Genomic DNA, 15161 nt, shown 5'->3' on the forward strand with positions numbered 1-15161 from the left:
GGGTGCTGCTATTTATCGCTGATACTAGCCCTGCTGCTACTATTACTCCCGCCCCGAGAACTTCTACATGTATTCCTGCAACACCCCTTTGTGGCTCGGCGCGCTCTGTATTCCAGAAGTGTGTTTGATGTATGGCAAGGTCACTTGGATACGTTTCCCATTTCCCTGGCAAGCGCCCACCCCATTGCGTGGTTCCAGAGCACACATCTGTCTCCCTGGCCCGCCATTCAATAGCAGTTAACTCAGCCCCTCTCACCAGCTTTACTTCATGGTCCAAAGGTTAACAGGTAAAGGAACAGGTTTGGAAAAGGTCTAACTCATGTTTCTGTTTTTCCAGATGGATGACTTTAACAAAAGAGCATGACTTCATTGTGTCTAAGAGCAGTTAAATTCTGCCTTTATTTCAGATCGTATCTGTAGGTTATTAAGATTTTTTTCCTTCAGTATTTTCAAGGGGAAGTGAGGAAGCTGTATTTTCTTTGTGAGAAGTTTCTCAGGAAGATATGTGAGCTACTGTCACAAGACCTACTGCAGTGAGGAGACTTAGCCACATGCACAGATTATTTTCACATTTGAACAGGATTTAATGGCCATTACGGATAAATAAGCTAGGGTTGTAGCAGGTTATCGCTCACCTGCATTTTTGCTTAATTATTAGTCGAAAGGGATAAACTGGGGAGGGTTTCCTTTGGAGCTGGACTAGAAAAACCCAGAGGATGAGAGTGATTTGCTCCAATAAGATTTGGGACCATACAGCTAACCAGGCAGCCGTGTGGGGGGTGCACTTAGGGATGCACTGATGTGCTTTAATAATTTCAGACCCAGTGCCCAGCACGTGTCGCAATGCTGGGAGACGACATCGTTGACTGAAATCTAAAGGTCAAGAGAAAAGTGAAGGGAGATACTTCTTGCCCACCTTCTCCCTAGAATATCAGATCTGCTGTTCCTCTTGCTGGATAAATGAAGTAATAGTAGCCAAAATTCAAAATAGTTCCCCATCGAGCAGTAAATGCCCTGGTTTTCTTAGAGGGACTCAAACATGCCTAAGTGGGGCTCAATTCCTCCTTCCAATGTGCTGAAGCTGACCTGAGCCAAGTCGCCATGTCGACAGGTATTAGAACTCCGTGTCTCTCAGCTTTCCTTCTATGATGAAGCAAGTGCGTCAGCCTATGTTTCGTTAGTTTCTGGAATAGCTTGTCAAAGATGGTTCTCGGAAGAAAGGAATTTTTTTGGAGTTTATCAGCCTTTGAGGCTTAGCTATTCAGGTTTAGCAAGAGGGGGTGGGAAGGAACAGCTGTGGGACCCAGATATTAAGGCTAAAACAGTAAAAACAGCCAGCAGATCTTGTTAACAGGGTGTCTCCGAGATGAGTGCTGTCCCTGGCAGCACCCAAGCATCTGCTGATGACAGCGAGGAATCGTGTCTGGAGCCTGAGGCGGCGAGGGTGAGATTCTGACAGGTTTATAGCATGGACCCTAATCGAGTGACGTCACTTCACAGGCTCCCTCCCAGCTGCAGGGGAGGAATCCTCTCACTCTCCATGCTGGGCTGTGGGAAAGAATGGGCTCTGACCATTTCAGCCCCTCAGCATCACCTGGCTGGGAAAGCTGGGTGGTCAGATGGAGAGTCTCCTGAGGCTGGAGAAACAGACAGAGACAGCCGGGGGGGAGTGGAGCAGCTGGTGGAGCAGGGACATTACTGAGCGACCCAGCTACAAAGCTGGGGACTCTCTATCCATCCATTATCCATCCAACAACTGCTCATTGATCAATGGCTACAACCCTGCTTTTTCTCTACTATTATTTAAGTTTTTTAAATTTAAAAAATTTGTATTGGAGTATAGTTGCTTTATGATACTGTGTTAGTTTATACTGTACAGCAAAACGAATCAGCTATGGGTATACATATATCCCCTCTTTTTTGGATTTCCTTCTCATTTAGGTCACCACCGAGCACTGAGTAGAGTTCCCTGTGCTATACAGTCGGTTCTCATTAGTTATCTGTTTTATACATAGTATCAGTAGTGTATATATGTCAATCTCAATCTCCCAATTCACCCCCCTCCCCCTCCCCCTTGGTATCCATACGTTTGTTCTCTATGTCTGTATCTCTATTTCTGCTTTGTAAAGAAGACCATCTATACAAATTTTTTCAGATTCCACATATATGCATTAATATATGATATTTGTTTTTCTCTTTCTGAATTACTTCACTCTGTATGACAGTCTCTAGGTCCATCCATGTCTCTATACACGACCCAATTTCATTCCTTTTTATGGCCGAGTAATATTCCATTGTATATATGTACCACCTCTTTTTATCCATTCCTCTGTTTTTTTTTTAACATCTTTATTGGAGTATAATTGCTTTACAATGGTGTGTTAATTTCTGCTTTAGAAAAAAGTGAATCAGCTCTACATAAACATATATTCCCATTTCTCCTCCCTCTTGCCTCTCCCTCCCTCCCTCCCTATCCCACCCCTCTAGGTGGTCACAAAGCACCAAGCTGATCTCCCTGTGCTATGTGGCTGCTTCCCACTAGCTATCTATTTTACGTTTGGTAGTGTATATATGTCCATACCACTCTCTCACTTTGTCCCAGCTTACCCTTCCCCCTCCCTGTGTCCTCAAGTCCATTCTCTACATCTGTGACTTTATTCCTGTCCTGCCACTAGGTTCTTCAGAACCTTTCTTTTTTTTTTAGATTCCATATATGTGTGTTAGCATATGGTATTTGTTTTCCTCTTTCTGACTTACTTCACTCTATATGACAGTCTCTAGGTCCATCCACCTCACTGTAAATAACTAAATTTCGTTTCTTTTTATGGCGGAGTAATATTCCATTGTATATATGTGCCACATCTTCTTTATCCATTCGTCTGTTTATGGACACTTACATTGCTTCCATGTCCTGGCTATTGTAAATAGAGCTGCAATGAACATTGTGGTACATGACTCTTTTTGAATTAAGGTTTTCTCAGGGTATATGCCCAGTAGTGGGATTGCTGGTCATATGGTAGTTCTGTTTTTAGTTTTGTAAGGAAGCTCCATACTGTTCTCCATAGTGGTTGTATCAATTTACACTCCCACCAACAGTGCAAGAGGGTTCCCTTTTCTCCACACCCTCTCCAGCATTTATTGTTTGATTTTTTGATGATGGCCATTCTGACCAGGGTGAGGTGATATCTCATTGTAGTTTTGATTTGCATTTCTCTAATGATTAGTGATCTTGAGCATCCTTTCATGTGTTTGTTGGCAATCTGTATATCTTCTTTGGAGAAATGTCTGTTTAGGTCTTCTGCCCATTTCTGGATTGGCATGTTTGCTTTTTTGATATTGAGCTGCTTGTATATTTTGGAGTTTAATTCTTTGTCAGTTGCTTCGTTTGCAAATATTTTCTCCCATTCTGAGGGTTGTCTTTTCATCCTGTTTATGGTTTCCTTTTCTGTGCAAAAGCTTTTAAGTTTCATTAGGTCCCATTTGTTTATTTTTGTTTTTATTTCCATTTCTCTAGGAGATGGGTCAAAAAGGATCTTGCTGTAATTTATGTCATAGAGTGTTCTTCCTATGTTTTTCTCTAAGAGTTTGATAGTGTCTGGCCTTACATTTAGGTCTTTAATTCATTTTGAGTCTATTTTTGTATACGGTGTTAAGGAGTGTTCTAATTTCATTCTTTTACATGTAGCTGTCCAGTTTTCCCATCACCACTTATTGAAGAGGCTGTCTTTTCTCTACTGTATATTCTTGCCTCCTTTATCAAAAATAAGGTGACCATATGTGTGTGGGTTTATCTCTGGGCTTTCTATCCTGTTCCATTGACCTATATTTCTGTTTCTGTGCCAGTACCATACTGTCTTGATTACTGTAGCTTTGTAGTATAGTCTGAAGTCAGGGAGCCTGATTCCTCCAGCTCCGTTTTTCTTTCTCAGGATTGCTTTGTCAGTTCAGGGTCTTTTGTGTTTCCATGCAAATTGTGAAATTTTTTGTTCCAGTTCTGTGAAAAATGATATTGGTAGTTTGATAGGAATTGCATTGAATCTGTAGATTGCTTTGGGTAGTATAGTCATTTTCACAATGTTGATTCTTCCAATCCATCTCTCCATCTGTTCGGATTATCTTTAATTTCTTTCATCAGTTTCTTAGAGTTTCCTGCATACAGGTCTTTTTTCTCCTTTGGTAGGTTTATTCCTAGGTATTTTATTCTTTGTTTACAATTGTAAATGGGAGTGTTTCCTTAATTTCTCTTTCAGATTTTTCCTCATTAGTGTATAGGAATGCAAGAGGTTTCTGTGCATTAACTTTGTATACTGCTACTTTATCAAATTCATTGATTAGCTCTAGTAGTTTTCTGGTAGAGTCTTTAGAATTCTCTATGGATAGTATCATTTTATCTGCAAACAGTGACAGCTTTACTTCTTCTTTTCCAATTTGGATTCCTTATATATCTTTTTCTTCTCTTATTGCTGTGGCCAGAACTTCCAAAACTATGTTGAATATTAGTGGTGACAGTGGGCAACCTTGTCTTGTTCCTGATCTTAGTGGAAATGGTTTCAGTTTTTCACCATTAAGAGCAATGTTGGCGGTGGGTTTGTCATATATGGCCTTTACTATGTTGGGGTAAGTTCCCTCTATGCCTACTTTCTGGAGGGTTTTTATCATAAATGGGTGTTGAATTTTGTCAAAAGCTTTTTCTGCTTCGATTGAGATGATCATATGGTTTTTCTCCTTCAATTTGTTAATATGGTGTATCACATTGATTGATTTGTGTGTATTGAAGAATCCTTGCATTCATGGGATAAACCCCACTTGATCATGGTGTATGATCCTTTTAATGTGCTGTTGGATTCTGTTTGCTAATATTTTGCTGAGAATTTTTTCATCAACGTTCATCAGTGATATTGGCCTGGAGTTTTCTTTGTTTTTGACATCTTTGTCTGGTTTTGGTATCAGGGTGATGGTGGTCTCGTAGAATGAGTTTGGGTGTGTTCTTCCCTCTGCTATATTTTGGAAGAGTTTGAGAAGGATAGGTGTTAGCTCTTCTCTAAATGTTTGATAGAATTCGCCCATGAAGCCATCTGGTCCTGGGCTTTTGTTTGTTGGGAGATTTTTAATCACAGTCTCAATATCAATGCTTGTGATTTGTCTGTTTATATTTTCTATTTCTTCCTGGTTCAGTCTCACAAGGTTGTGCTTTTCTAAGAATGTGTCCATTTCTTCCAGGCTGTCCATTTTATTGGCATATGCTTGCTTGTAGTAATCTCTCATGATCCTTTGTATTTCTGCAGTGTCAGTTGTTGCTTCTCCTTTTACATTTCTAATTCTATTGATCTGAGTCTTCCCCCTTTTTTTCTTGATGAGTCTGGCTAATGGTTTATCAATTTTGTTTATCTTCTCAAAGAACCAGCTTTTAGTTTTATTGATCTTTGCTATTGTTTCCTTCATTTCTTTTTCTTTTATTTCTGATCTGATCTTTATGATTTCTTTCTCTCTGCCAACTTTGGGGTTTTTTGTTCTTCTTTCTCTAATTGCTTTAGGTGTATGGTTAGGTTGTCTATTTGAGATGTTTCTTGTTTCTTGAGGTAGGATTGTATTGCTATAAACTTCCCTGTTAGAACTGCTTTTGTTGCATACCACAGGTTTTGGGTTGTTGTATTTTCATTGTCATTTATTTCTAGGTATTTTTTGATTTCTTCTTTGATTTCTTCAGTGACCTCTTGGTTATTAAGTAGTGTATTGTTTAGCCTCCATGTGTTTGTATTTTTTACAGATTTTTTTCCCCTGTAATTGATATCTAGTCTCATAGCGTTCTGGTTGGAAAAGATACTTGATATGATTTCAATTTTCTTAAATTTACCAGGGCTTGATTTGTGACCCAAGATATGATCTATCTTGGATAATGTTCCATGAGCACTTGAGAAGAAAGTGTGTTCTGTTGTTTTTGGATGGAATGTCCTATAAGTATCAATTAAGTCTATCTTGTTTAATGTATCATTTAAAGCTTGTGTTTCCTTATTTATTTTCACTTTGGATGATCTGTCTATTGGTGAAAGTGGGTTGTTCAAGTCCCCTACTATGATTGTGTTACTGTCGATTTTCCATTTTATGGCTGTTAGCATTTGCCTTATGTATTGAGGTGCTCGTATGTTGGGTGCATAAATATTTACAGTTGTCATGTCTGCTGCGTGGATTGATCCCTTGATCATTATGTAGTGTCCTTCTTTGTCTCTTGTAATAGTCTTTATTTTAAAGTCTATTTTGTCTGAAATGAGAACTACTACTCCAGCTTTCTTTTGATGACCATTTGCATGGAACATCTTTTTCCATCCCCTCACTTTCAGTCTGTGTGTGTCCCTAGGTCTGAAGTGGGTCTTTTGTAGACAGCATATATATGGGTCTTGTTTTTGTATCCATTCAGGCAGTCTGTGTCTTTTGGTTGGAGCATTTAATCCGTTTACATTTAAGGTAATTATCGATATGTATGTTCCTATTACCATTTCCGTAATTGTTTGGGGTTTGTTATTGTAGCTCTTTTCCTTCTCCTGTATTTCCTGCCTAGAGAGGTTCCTTTAGCATTTGTTGTAAAGCTGGTTTGGTGGTGTTGAATTCTCTTAGCTTTTGCTTGTCTGTAAAGGTTTTAATTTCTCCATTGAATCTGAATGAGATCCTTGCTGGGTAGAGTAATCTTGGTTGTAGGTTTTTCCCTTTCATCACTTTAAATATGTCCTGCCACTCCCTTTTGGCTTGCAGAGTTTCTGCTGAAAGATCAGCTGTTAACCTTATGCGGATTCCCTTGTATGTTATTTTTCCCTTGCTGCTTTTAGTATTTTTTCTTTCTACTTAATTTTTGATAGTTTGATTAATATGTGTCTTGGCATGTTTCTCCTTGGATTTATCCTATATGGGACTCTCTGCGCTTCCTGGACTTGATTAACTATTTCCTTTCTCATATCACGGAAGTTTTCAACTATAATCTCTTCAAATATTTTCTCAGTCGCTTTCTTTTTCTCTTCTTCTTCTGGGACTTATATAATTTGACTGTTGGTGCATTTAATGTTGTCCCAGAGGTCTCTGAGACTGTCCTCAGTTCTTTTCATTCTTTTTTCTTTATTCTGCTCTGCAATAGTTATTTCCACTATTTCATCTTCCAGGTCACTTATCCGTTCTTCTGCCTCAGTTATTCTGCTATTGATTCCTTCTAGAATCAATTCTAGAGAATTTTTATTTTCATTTATTGTGTTGTTCATCATTGTTTGTTTGCTCTTTAGTTCTTCTAGGTCCTGTTAAACGTTTCTTGTATTTTCTCCATTATATTTCCAAGATTTGGGACCATCTTTACTATCATTACTCTGAATTCTTTTTCAGGTAGACTGCCTATTTCCTCTTTATTTGTTTGGTCTGGTGGTTTTTACCTTGCTCCTTCATCTGCTGTGTTTCTCTGTCTTCTCATTTTGCTTAACTTACTGTGTTTGGGGTCTCCTTTTTGCAGGAGGCAGGTTCATAGTTCCCCTTGTTTTTGGTGTCTGCCCCCAGTGGGTAAGGTTGGTTCAGTGGGCTGTGTAGGCTTCCTGGTGGAGGTGACTGGTGCCTGTGTTATGGTGGGTGAGGCTGGATCTTGTCTTTCTGGTGGGCAGGACCGTGTCCAGTTGTGTGTTTTGGGGTGTCTGTGACCTTATTAGGATTTTAGACAGCATCTCTGCTAATGGGTGGGGTTGTGTTCCTGTCTTGCTAGTTGTTTGGCATAGGGTGTCCCACATTGTAGCTTGCCAGTCATTGAGTGGAGCTGGGTCTTAGCATTGAGATAGAGATCTCTGGGAGAGCTTTTGCCATTTAATATTACGTGGAGCCGGGAGGTCTCTTGGTGGACTAATGTCCTGAACTCGGATCTCTCACCTCAGAGGCACAGGCCTTACACCTGGCAGGAGCACCAAGACCCTGTCATCTACACAGCTCAGAAGAAAAGGGAGAAAGAAAGAAAGAAAGAAAGAAAGAGAGAGAGAGAGAGAGAGAGAGAGGGAGGGAAGGAGGGAGGGAGGAAGGAAGGAAGGAAGGAAGAGAGAGAGATGGAGGGAGGGAGGAAGGAAGGAAGGAAGAAAGATAATGTAAAATAAAGTTATTAAAATAAAAAATAATTATTAATGATAAAAAAGTTAAAAAGTAATTTTTAGAAAGAAGAGAGCAACCCAACCAAAAAACAAATCTACCATTGATAAGAAGAGCTAAAACTATACAAAAAAAAAAAAAAAGAAAACAAAAAAAGCAAACAACAAAAACGGACAGACAGAGCCCTAGGACAAATGGTAAAAGCAAAGCTATACAGACAAAATCACACAAAGAAGCATACACATACACACTCACAAAAAGAGAAAAAGGAAATACATATATATATATAGTTGCTCCCAAATTCCACCTCCTCAGTTTGGAATGGTTCGTTGTCTCTTCAGGTTTTCCACAGATGCAGGTACATCAGGTTGACTGTGGAGATTTAATCTGCTGCTCCTGAGGCTGCTGGGAGAGATTTCCCTTTCTTTTCTTTGTTTGCACAACTCCTGGGGTTCAGCTTTGGGTTTGGCCCCGCCTCTGCATGTAGGTCACATGAGGTCGTCTGTTCTTCGCTCAGACAGGATGGGGTTAAAGGAGCAGCTGTTTCGGGGGCTCTGGCTCACTCAGGCTGGGGGGAGGGAGGGGTACGGATGCGGGGAGGGCCTGCAGCAGCAGAGGCTGGCGTGACGTTGCACCAGCCTGGGGCATGCCGTGCGTTCTCCCAGGGAAGGTGTCCCTGGGTCACGGAGCCCTGGCAGTGGTGGGCTGCACAGGCTCCCGGGAGGGGAGATGTGGGGAGTGACCTGGGCTCTTACATAGGCTTCTTGGTGGCGGCAGCAGCAGCCTTAGCGTCTCATGCCCGTCTCTGGGGTCTGTGCTGATAGCCGCGGCTCGCGCCCGTCTCTGGAGCTCCTTTACGTGGCGCTCTGAATCCCCTCTCCTTGTGCACCCCAAAACAGTGGTCTCTTGCCTCTTAGGCAGGTCCAGACTTTTTCCCGGACTCCCTCCCGGCCAGCTGTGGTGCACTCGTCCCCTTCCAGCTGTGTTCACGTGCCAACCCCAGTCCTCTCCCTGGGATCCGACCGAAGCCCGAGCCTCAGCTCCCAGCCCCTGCCCGCCCCGGTGGGTGAGCAGACGAGCCTCTCGGGCTGGTGGGTGCTTGTCTGCACCGATCCTCTGTGCGGGAATCTCTCCACTTTGCCCTCTGCACCCTGTTACTGCGCTCTCCTCTGTGGCTCTGAAGCTCCCCCCTCTGCCATCCACAGTCTCTGCCAGTGAAGGGCCTTCCTAGTGTGTGGAAACCTTTCCTCCTTCACAGCTCCCTCCCAGTGGTGCTGATCACATCACTATTCCTTTGTCTCTGTTTTTTCTTTTTTCTTTTGCCCGACCCAGGTACATGGGAAGTGTCTTGCCTTTTGAGAAATCTGAGGTCTTCTGCCAGCGTTCAGTAGGTGTTGTTCCACATATAGATGTATTTCTGATGTATTTGTGGGGAGGAAGGTGATCTCCATGTCCTACTCTTCTGCCATCTTGAAGGTTCAACCTCATTTTTTTTTTTTTTTTTTTTTTCCGGTACGCAGGCCTCTTACTGTTGTGGCCTCTCCTGTTGTGGAGCACAGGCTCGGGACGTGCAGGCTCCGGACGCGCAGGCTCAGTGGCCATGGCTCACGGGCCCAGCCACTCCACAGCATGTGGGATCTTCCCGGACCGGGGCATGAACCCGTGTCTCCTGCATCGGCAGGCAGACTCTCAACCACTGCGCCACCAGGGAAGCCCCAACCTCATTTCTTTTTAACACTGAATAATATTCCATTGTCCAGATGTATCACAGTTTATTTATCTATTCACCCACTGAAAGACATCTTGGTTGCTTCCAAGTTTTGGCAATTGTGAAGAAAGCTGTTATAAACATCCATGTGCAAGTTTTTGTGTGGATATAAGTTTTTAAATCCTTTGGGTAAATACCAACAAGCAGGATTTCTGGATCATATGGTCAGAGTATGTTTAACTTTGTAAGACACTGCCAGACAGTCTTCCAAAGTGGCTGTACCATTCTGCATTCCCACCAGCCATAAATGAGATTTCCTGTTGCCCCACATCCTTGTCAGCATTTGGCATTGTCAGTGTTCTGGATTTTGGCCACTCTAATGGGTGTGTAGTGGTATCTCGTTTTAATTTGCATTTCTCTGATGGTACGTGATGTGGAGCATAATTTCGTATACTTATTTGCCAGCTGCATCTTCTCTGGTGGGGTGTCTGTTAAGGTCTTTGGACCATTTTTTAATCAACTTGGTTTTTTTTTTTTATTGTTGAGTTTTAAAAGTTCTTTGTATATTTTGGGTAACAGTTCTTTATTGGATGTATCTTTTGCAAATATCTTCTCCTAGCCTGTGGCCTGTCTTTTAATTCACTTGATACTGTCTTTTGCAGAGCAGAAGTTTTCAATTTCCATGAAGTCCCAGTTATCAATGATTTCTTTCATGGATCATGTCTTTGGTGTTGCATCTAAAAAGTCATTGCCATACCCAAGGTCATCTAAGTTTCTCCTGTTTTCTTCTAGGAGGTTTATAGTTTTATGTTTTACATTTAAGTCTATGATCCATTTTGAGTTAATTTTTGTGAAGGGTGTAAGGTCTGTGTCTAGATTCATTTTCTCATTGTGCTTTTAATTTGCATTTGTCTAATGACTAGTGGTAGTCTGCTGATTTCCAGGTGCATGTGGACAAGCTCATGGATTGATACCCCTCTCCAGGGAATGGGACAGCACTGGCTGTGATGAAACAAAAGAGACGAGGCAGGAACACTATGGACCACAGGCAAGCCCTGTCCAGGGTTCCATAGCTGGAAGCATGCATTTTACCAGAAATTGAGTACAAGATTTGGGGGTTTGGCTGATGCTGGTGCCATGGCTTCAGCACAAGGTGCGGCACTAGGCAACTTCCTCCCCCTCCTCCAAAAACAACTGTGTAGACAAACAAATATAAAACCCTATGTAGAAAACATCAGCACCCACAGATTGCAATTTTATCATAAAACAAGCTTCTAGAACCTCCAGTCATGTAAAAATAAAAATAGGTCTATTTACAGAGAAGCTTTAAAATCATCATTGTTCCATAAACTTTGTTCTTCCAGAGGTATCTGTAGCAAGATCCAGTATGTGGAAAAGGTAGGTCAGTTTTTTCTTCAACTGTCTACTTACTTTCTGATATTCTCTGATCATTTCTCCTCCCCTGTTTTTATAAACTATTTCTCCTTCTGGTGGTCGTGAATAACAGACTGAAGACACTGCATGGACCACCCAACACCTTGAACATTAATTATACATATTCCAGTATTAAATAATTGATACCTATATAGATTTAAATTTCCCAAGAGTGAAATGGGGTTGAAGCATTTATGTACATTTACTTTGCAGATCCATGGCAGTCAATATCAGCCTCCAGCCTTTGGGGTGACTCAATTATAATGAGGTATGAGGTTTCACTTGCATCCTTTAAACTTTCAACAATACTGGATGATAAAAAAAAAAACACATTCTCAGGTTCACATCAACTACAAATTTGAACTTTTCTGCCTGTGCCATCCATAAGCCACTAAAGTACTTGTCTATGTCACAAGCACACCTGGATAGGAGGACAGCAGATATTCCCCCAGCTGGCCATCTTGGCTTAGGATACAGGTGTCCTCATGCCTGGACTGAAATGCTGCTTCCTTGTGTCTGAGCCAAAGTTACCAACTGGCGACAGAGCCCAGAAGCATGCCTCACGGGGATATTGATTGAACGTACAGAAACTTTAATTACTCTATAATCCTCAGAAATGAGGTTTTAACTCTTTTGGCTGCTCATGTTAATACATCAGCAAGGAGACAGGTAAGAGTTTGGATGGATCTCATTTTAGGACTGGCAGGTAAACACAAGCAATTATCTAACAGCAATGCTATAAGATGCTTAGGGAGAACAATATAGACTTCTTTCTTTTATTTGTTGAGAAGTCAGTTAGACTTTGCACAGAAAATCAGCTACTTAACTAACTGTGGGGTTTCCGGGCCAGTTTACTGACCAATAACAGCATAAAGCATATTTAAAGCAAAGAGCCACACTAAGCAGATTCGAGAGACTTAACAGGCACATTTTTCACTTATGCAGAAAAAATGTCGGCCTATTGAAATGTTCCAACTTAGCTATTTTTAGTCGCATGAGGCACAAAGATTATATAATCATCGTAAAGATGTCAGCTGGCCCCCGACTTCCTCAGGCTCCTGAAGGAATGATTCATTTGACTAATATCTGCATACGGAGAGAGTCATACGTCTTCCACGTGTTATCAGTGCGTCAGAAGCACTGTTATCTGTACGTGGCATTAACCCTGAGGAGTCCAAACGGCTAAAGTATCGAGAAGTGACATCGGGTGTGAAATCGCTCTTGCTTAACTTGAGGGCAGCTTCAGGGCTAGAGTAGAAGCTTCTAGCAGTTGCTGGTGGAATACTTTATCCGACCGTCCCAGGTTAGGAGCTGTCCAGCCCTGGAGGCTTCAGACAAAATCAGGAAAGGCAAAAGATTCATGGATTCCTTTCACTTTCTTACGCCAGTGACCAAATAATAGAGAAGTGAAAAGTTGAGGTGGATGTCAGGAAGTGGGCGATATTGGTGGAATGTTCTAGTAACGTCCTCCTGGATTATCCAGCTGCCGGTGCTGAAGAGGAGCCTATCGGTTTGGAGTCTTCGTGCAGGTTACAGCTGCAGAGAACCAAGGGGTGTCCGTCCACGTCGGGGAGCGAATCCACCTCTCAGGCAGGACCTCGGGTTCCAGGAGCATCAAAGAGGCTCAGCTTAGAGGGAGAAGCCCCGGGTTTAGGGCCAGATGAGAAACAGTTCACGTGTGCTGCAGATAGCAGGTGAGGCGAAGGTGGCTCAGAGAGTGCTTGCGAGGAGCCCGGGTGATGTGGGTGCAAACACCCCGGGGCCTGAGCGCAGGGGACAAACCTGCAGGCTCTCCCCAGGGACCTCGCTCTGCGCCCGGCGACCCCGCCCCGGGTCCACGGTGTGCGCAGCGGGGCCCACCTCCTGAGCGGGGCCGCTCCCCCGTGGATGGCATCCCCTGCCCAGGCCGGGATGCCGGCCACCCGCTGGGTCCCACCGCGCCTTGATGCCATCTCACGCGCTCACCTGGCTCTGCACTGAGGACTGAGTTGTTCAGGAAAGGAAGGGAGGGCGCAGGGGAAAAGGAAAAAGTCGGGAAGAGGAAGAGGAGAAGGAAGAGGAACTGACGTTGCTTTGAGCCTGTGGTCCACGTGATGGCCGCCCATCCTCGGGCTAAGCCTACTGCCAGAGAAACCAGCGGCGCCCCAACTCCCAGGCCAGCCCGTCGCAACCGCCCTTCTCAGCCTCACAAAACTAACCACGTCAGCAAGCCGGACAAGTGTGACTCGGTGGAGGCCATCAAGGCCAGGGGTGAGCAGCCTCCGCTGCAGCCAGGTGAGCGAAGAAGGCAGGTGGACCCCGGGGGCTGTCGGCAAAGCTCAGTGGTGGTGACGCAGGTGACAGAGTCGGGGGCAAGGTAAAGGACCCCCCTGATGATGAACTGCCTTGTTAACTTTGCTTGTGAAACCCTGGCACGTCGCCTTGGGTACACAGATTCCGAAGGAACACGGGGAAAGCAGGAACTGGAGACCTGCCGTCTTCACGCGAGGAAAAGAGTGTCACTTCACGAATTGTCCGCTAGATGGCGCCCTGAGACAACGTTTGCATTGTTTACAGCTCCGCCTTCAAATCTTTTTCAAGTGCAGCAAAGGTCCTTTGCACCCTGTAAGACAATTGAGGTGGTGCGTTTTGTTATTTTTTTCTTCCGCAGTGGACTATTAAGCCACTAGGTTTTAAACCAGACATTTTGTGTAGTAGGCTAGTCTCCTTCTAGGCCGCAGGAATAAGGGGGCAAGGGACATTAACCCTGGATGCAAGTGACCCATGTAACCTTGAGAAAGTCGCTCAAACCCTCTGAGTCTCCATTTTTCCATCTATAAATAGGAGACAATGATGTCTTAGGAAATGATTTGCTCTCTCCCTCCCCCATTCTATGCATGGCATTTCCCTTTGTAATTAAAGTTCCTAACAACCAGTTTGCTTTCTTCCCCGTTGGTTCTCTCTGATTAAACCGGGATCCGGTAGGTTTGTAAAATCTGCTGAGCTGTCTCCCGAAGTGGCCGGACGGCTGCATCCCGCTAGCAGCGGATGAGAGCTCCTCTTGCTCCACATTCCCGCTGGTAACTGGTATCGCCGAGTTTTTGGAGTTTCACCGTCCCAGTGGGTGGTATGTGTTTATCATTTTGAATTATTACTTAACAGAAGAACAATTGCTTTAGAATAGTGTTAGCTGTAGTCCAAGCATTTTAGCCTCGCGTGGACTCTCTCTGCCTTCCCATCACGGTACGGCTGTCGCTCGTGTGTCCACGCCTCCCCTCCACACCCACCCCATGAAGCCCCCGTGTGGTGGGCTTTCATGGAGGTGTCTTCTGCTTCTGCTGGGACCTCCTCCACACAGCAGCTCCTCCTTAGGCAGCAACGGTTGGGACTCCTGCACACACTGTTCACATCTTCAATTTCGGTGTGACTTTTTCACTCTTTTTTCTTTTTCCACCATAAGAAGCACAATTAGAGCTGAATACTTGAGGCTGCACCAAGCAACTTAATCGTGCTAAAGGAACTAGATGGAAGCATTAATCTCAGTTTAATTTCTAGGCTTATTTCTGGATACAGTTGAAGTTTGGCAGGTTTTCATTAGGAAACTGGCTTTAGTCTCACATTTAAATTCTTTGCAAGTGATTCCCCGTGTCCAGTGCTTTCTCTAGACGAGACTAGTCACTGTTAATATCAAGCCTGCAGAGCCACAGAGTCCCTGCTCGCTGCGTAGCGGGTGGCCTCCCCCAAATAGCTCTGAAGATGATGGCTTGGATGACCCTGGAGGCTTTGTCACCCTGAACGGCGTGGACTCCTGTGAATTCTGAGGCGCTCCGGGGGGCACAGGATCAGCCTCTGCTGCGTGAAGACCCAGCACCCCCAGACGGGTGTTTCCTTACCCGGTCGTCTGACTCGCTTCAGGCGTGTTTCTGTGCTGCTGCCCCTG

General features: G+C 43.7%; 1 long non-coding RNA gene across 1 annotated transcript; it reads left to right on the forward strand.

Annotated features, from left to right (window-relative positions):
- The first annotated feature begins 13168 nt into the window (after positions 1-13168).
- LOC136794149 (uncharacterized) lies at positions 13169-14216 on the forward strand. Its single transcript, XR_010840513.1, has 2 exons — positions 13169-13516; positions 13676-14216. It is a non-coding gene; the product is annotated as an uncharacterized lncRNA (long non-coding RNA).
- Positions 14217-15161: the final 945 nt, after the last annotated feature.

This window comes from Kogia breviceps, chromosome 4, assembly GCF_026419965.1.
Source record: "Kogia breviceps isolate mKogBre1 chromosome 4, mKogBre1 haplotype 1, whole genome shotgun sequence".
NCBI lineage: Eukaryota > Metazoa > Chordata > Mammalia > Artiodactyla > Physeteridae > Kogia > Kogia breviceps.